This window comes from Tenrec ecaudatus, chromosome 1 (genome assembly GCF_050624435.1).
Source record: "Tenrec ecaudatus isolate mTenEca1 chromosome 1, mTenEca1.hap1, whole genome shotgun sequence".
NCBI classification, from domain to species: Eukaryota; Metazoa; Chordata; class Mammalia; order Afrosoricida; family Tenrecidae; genus Tenrec; species Tenrec ecaudatus.
In genome coordinates this window covers 233162174-233168173 of record NC_134530.1, presented here as the reverse complement: position 1 = coordinate 233168173, position 6000 = coordinate 233162174, and positions in this window count along the sequence as shown.

The following is a 6000-nucleotide window of genomic DNA, read 5'->3' as shown; positions in this document are numbered from 1 at the left end:
CCTGTGGTTAGCAGGTGATCCAAAACTACCCACCTGACCTGGGCTTCGTAATATTATACTCAGCGCTAGTGAGTTGATTCCAATGCATACCCAGTGGTGTAGTGGGTTACTCCCTGGGATGCCAACCACAAGATCAGCAGTTCAAAACTACCAGCCCTTCCAAGGGAGAAATATGAAGCTTTCTGCTCCCCAAAGGAGTTAGAGTCTCAGAAACTCATGGGGGCAGTTGTACTCTGTCCTATAAGGTTATATGATAGTGATTTATATTGATTATACAAAAAAAAAAAACCTCACTGCCATAGAGTCAATTCTGACTCATAGGGAATCCCACAGGACAGAGTAGAACTCTGTGAGTCTGTGATATTGTAACTCTTTACAGGAATAGAAAGCCAAGTCTTTCTCCCTACATTATAAGTATCCTCATTTATTGTACACTTACTGGGTACCCAGAAATATACTAAGTGCCTTGAACCCTATTATTTCAGTTAATCCTCCCCGAAGCCCTGTGAATAGGTACTGTGTCTATTTTAAGTTGACAAAATTGAGTCACAGACGTCTTTTGCCCAAGGTCACACGGGAAAATTCCAATGCAGAGAATGTCACTCAATGGAGGCCATGCTCCTCGGGCTCACCCTCTGCCCAGAGAAAGCAGAGGTCTTAGGGCTGAAGGAAGGGTGGGGAGCCAACGAGGACTCTCAAATTGGAATCCGTGGGGAAGTTCCTCCTCGCAGGGATGAGGGGTGCAGCCCTCACTCTGGGCTAGAGGGCATGGAGCTGGGACCCTGATGGCTCCACTCGGTGAGGATTTGTGGGCGTCAGAGAGTCACCAACTCATAGATGGGAAAAGAATCATAATGGCCAATAACTAAAACCACTCTCATAGACAAACTGAGGCTCAGGGAGGCCCAGCTCTGTCAATAAAGCTGGCAGGATCCAACCAGTCTGTTTGCTCTATGTCTTCACAGGGACTTCCAGAAAGGAGTTCCCTGCTCCTGGCCTGCTTCTCCCACACCTGTAACAAACCCACCCGCTGCTGCCCAGTCCATTCCAACTCCTCATGGCCCAGGAGGACAGACTATTACTGCTCCTTTGGGTTTCTGAGGCTGTAAATCTTTACAGTTAATAGACCTGTCATGCTCCGTCAGAGAAGCTGGTGGGGAGGGGAGGTGTCGAACTACCAGTCTTGCGGTCAGCAATTGAATGTGGGCCACTCTGCCACCAGGGATTCCCTCCTCTCTAACTTGTCCTGTCCAAAAGGGAAGAATCTGCTCCAAAAGCAGGCCCCATTTGTGTGGGGTCCCACACCCTCTCCAGGATCACTCTGCACCTGAAGGGCAGATGTCCTTAAGGGCAGTCCCCAAGCTCACTTCCAACACCATCTCCCAGCCCACTGAAGCCCAACTGGTACCCTCGGTTTGTCCCAGACCCCCGCCCTGCTGTCCGTGGGTCTCCCCAGCTCTGCGTTCAGCCTCCCCATCCACCTTGCACGAGGAACCGAGGAAGCTGGATGCAAAGATGTTTAGAATGTTTATCTCCCTTATTGCATTATTTACAGCATGCTGCGCTGTGCCCCGGGCACCGCGTGGTTTGAAAGACGCTATACAAACTAAAATTGTGTGGCATTGTTTGTTCCTCCACATTCTGCGAGAAAGAACCAATCTAGTAATCATTGTTTTTGCTCCTCAAATCAGGGACGCTCCATTTTGTGTGCATGGTGGCTAATGTGGAAATACAAATCCATAGCACATGTATAAGGAGCTGAGGGGCAGCGGGGAGGAGAGAGAGACCATTGAGCCGAGGTCCATGATCCCCAGGGGAGGGGGATCCTTCCAAGGAGGGAGAACAGCACATCCTTGAGGCGACGATGCCACATCACACATTGTACCAGGCAGACAGAACAGGCCACCTGGGCACTTGGCCCCAGACCTGTAGTTGGTCAGCAGCAGTCTGCCTGCGGCCCACCCTCCTACCACACTTCACCCCAAGATCAAGTTCTCTAAAGCTGGGGCTGACTCTCTGCAGAACATGAGCTAGCCATGAGGAGAGGAGGACTCGGGAGAGAATCGCATGGTATAGGGCAGCCACACACAGTTCTAAGACCCTGTCGAGGGCAAGGGGAGGGAACTCAGAGTGCTGAGGCCAGCTACCTATTTTCCAGCACTATCAACCCATTAATTCAAGCCCTAACCATAAGGCTGGAGGGTCAAGTCCACCCAGAGGTGACCAACCCTGACCTGGCCAGTCGGTGCTATAGCTGAGACTCAGTTGTCTGCAGGAGAGGAGGCCAGTGTGAGTGGACACAGCAGGACTGCTTCCTGGGGAAGAAAAGCAGGAAGGCTGCCCTCGAAGCCGGTCACAGCATATATTTTCAGTCCCTGCCTTGTTCCCCTGCTCCCTGGCCCACCATTCTAACCATTGGATCACACCACGAAGCACCCCACCTTTCGTTGGCCAACGGCTTTCATCACTCTGACACCTGCTCCCTCCATCTGACCCAGTGCTGTGCTCTGTTAAACTCCAGTAATCCCCTGAATGCCTCATGGCAGGGTCAACCCCTCACCACGGAACCCCAGGCCCTTGTGGATATCTCTGTAGCACTTACGTCAGACTCCCTGGGTCTGCGTATGCTCACTGAGGTGGAAGGCTAACCAAAGGTGGTTGATTCAGGACCACCCAGAGCTGCCCAGGAGAAAGACCTACTTCCAAAGAACCAGTCACTGGAAACCCTATGGGACATATTTCTCCTCTGACACACGTGGGCTCCCGAAGAGGCGGAGCGGATTCAATTGGGTGTTTTAGTACGTCTCCCAGTGTGACTCAGGAAGCAGATGTGTGTGGGTCTGTCCCCAGGGGATGTAATTCCTGGAGGACAGAGAGCAAGCACAGCCTTATCCCCCAGTCCTCTGTATCTCCAGCACCCGGCAGAGTGCCTGCCACAGCGCCCAGGATGTAATTGGAGCGCCCAGTCCTCTTCAGACCCCTAGACCTCCACACACTCCTCCCTGCATTCTGCAAGCTAGAACCAGCAGCCAGGGTGCCGTGGGGCAGGGTGTGTGAAGGGGGTTGGGCAAGGGGCAGCAAGCATGGCCAGTCCACCAGATTGTGGCCCAAGGCTCCCCTGACTCCCCTCCACAGGTTTCTCGGGCCACTTCCAAACTGTCCAAAGAGTAACAGCTTTCACGTCCTTCCCATCCGCGACATCTGCCAAGGTTTAGTGTGTTTTCTGCCTGGTTAAATTGCAGCCGAGTCACACGGCAATTTAACTGGCCTGATGCAGGACGTCTCTTTGTAGTCGTCGTCTCGCTACCAGGAGTATTTAGAAGCGACATAATTACAGGCTGCATTCCTGAAGCCTGAAGCTCTGAGGCTACAATAATAATAATGGGGATGGAGAGAGTCCCAGGGATTCCATTTTCACTGTTCAGATTGGAATCAAACATCTACCCCCTCAGCTCCCCCAAAAGAAACGATCTGGGAGACCGCTGCCTCTCCCATGGTCAGCCCAGTCGCTCCCCCAAACTTCTCCCGCAGGACTGAGGGTCACGCTGCCCCCCCCCAGTTTCTCTTCTGCCCAACCCCAACCCAATTGTGTCTCCCAAGCACATCTGTGTTGTAAAGCCCTGTACCTATGGAGGGTACCCTGGTGGTCGAAGTAGTTAAGCATTCCGCTGCTAACCCAGATGGTCACAGTTCAGACGCACCAGCTGTTCCACAGGGAGAAAGGTGTGGCAGTCTGCTTCCGTAAAGATTCAAGGCCTAGAGGCCCTGTGGGACAGGTCTGCTCTGTCCTATCGGGTAACCTGGGCACAGAACTGATTAAAGAATAATGAGTGCTCGTGTGGAAGAAAGGACCCTGGAGGGACCGTGGTTACGCAATCCACTTGGTAGTCAATGAACTGGTCCTTGAGTTGGACTGGTCCACTTTTGTCACTCATCACTGGTGACCTGTTGGTCAAGAATGAGGCTGCTAACCCAAAGGTTGGTGGTTCGAACCTACCATCAGCTTTGTGGGAGAAAGATGAGGTCGTCTGCTAATACAAAGGACATGTGCAGGCTCCGGAACCCTGGGGAGCAGTTCCACTCTGTCCTCTAGGATCACTCTGAGTGGGAATTCGCTCGATGGCACACAACTACAAGCACACCGCTTGAGATGGTACAATGCTAGACACTCTGTTTCCCACCCCCACCTCAAAGTGTCCACAATGTAAGGCATCTGCAATATTGACTTCTGCAGGGCTGACCCTAAAACTTAAGAGGAACAAGCTGTCCCCAGGTTATGAAGTAAAAAGTTCTTCTGCCCGAGAGCATCTGCCTAAAACCCACTCGTTTCCAGTTATCATTCTGAACCACGCGTTAGCTTGCCCCTTCTGCATTGAGTTCTAGAACTGCCATACCAAAGTATCTGAAATCAGGTAGCTTAGGACACCAGACGTTTATTCTTTCACAGTTCAGGAAGCCAGAAGGCCTCAGGGGAAATAATCTAATGTTTCCCTTCTAGCTTCTGGTGCTTGCTGCCCATCTTTGGCATTCTTTGGCTTGTGGGTACATGACTCCAATTGGCACCTCCACCTGCACAGCACCTTGACCCCCAAGGTCTGTTCTAAGGACACTCTTGTTGGATTTAGTACCCACACTAATCCAGTATATTTCCATCTCAACCCTTACCTTCATGACATATCCAAATACCCTATATTTTAATAAGGTCACATTTTAAGTGTCCTGGTGGGCATAATTGTTTCTTCTTAGTGAGGGGGGCGGGGGGGGGGGAGTACAGCCTCGATACCTTCCTAGAACACTAGAAGAACTTGTGGCAATCCCAGAAGGAGGAGTGAACAATGAGCTGAGGGTGTTGGCAATGAGAGGTCCTGAGGGAGGTTCTTCTGGCTCTTCCCAGTGTCCCTGGCCCCAAGCCCCAGACAGGCTTATCCACATCAGCACATCCCCCCTAAAACTATTGCCCTGAAATAATCTCTCAATCTTAAACCAAAAGTTCCTCTTGAAGTCTTATTACACCAATCTAATAGTTTAACTTAACTAGTAAGAAATGACTGCTTCAAGCTTTACATTTCTGGAAGAACTACATATATGGGATCAAGTGGACCATAGGAACTGTGAAGATTAAATACGAAGCTTAGGTAGCAACGAGTTTATATGAATAGGAGAAGATCTCAGAAAAGGTTGTACCGCTCAACAAATATAATCTATGTCACTAAGTGGTACATGTAGAAATGACAAAATTAGCATAGGCTAGGTTTTGTGTGTTCTAAACCACCACAACAAAATCATTTTAAAAAGATGAAGAAGATGAACTGGAGCATAGATGCCAAGCTCCACCGACTCACTGAATCAGGAGGCCAAGAGTGAAAGAGCCGAGTGAGGTCAACCACAGAGGGCACAGCCCCAGCATTAACTGTCAGAGCCAGCCTGGTGAACATGTTTGACTTTCCCTGGGATTCCCCCAAGGGGAAAAGGATTCCTCGCTGTCTCTATGAGTCATGCTGTAGCAGAGAGCCTCCAAGTCTTAGCCCCACCAAGATTCGCCTCCTGGTGGTCTTCATACTGAGTGAAACTGATGTATGTAACCAACAGGATATTGCAGAAATGAAACTATGAAACTTCTGAAGCTAAGTCATAAAAGACATTGTACCTGCTCCCTGCTCTTCCTCCGTTCGTTGGCTCTGAAGGTAACTCCCTGCCATGTTGTAAGGCTTCTCAAGCAGCCCAGTGAAGAGGTCCACATGGAAAGAAACAGAATTTCTGTCAAGGGCCAGCACTGACTTTCCAGCCACACGAGTGAGCTGGGAGTCGATCTCCAGGTGCAGCCAAGCCTTCAGAAGATGGCAATCCCAGCCAACATCCTACTAAAATCATCTGAGAGACACAAAGCCAGAACTACCCCCTCCAAATTCTTGACTCTCCCAAGCTGTGAGGTAATAAATGCTTTTTGCCGTTCAAAATAACTGTATCCTCGAGCATTCTCTACTGCTCTGTGGGATTTGA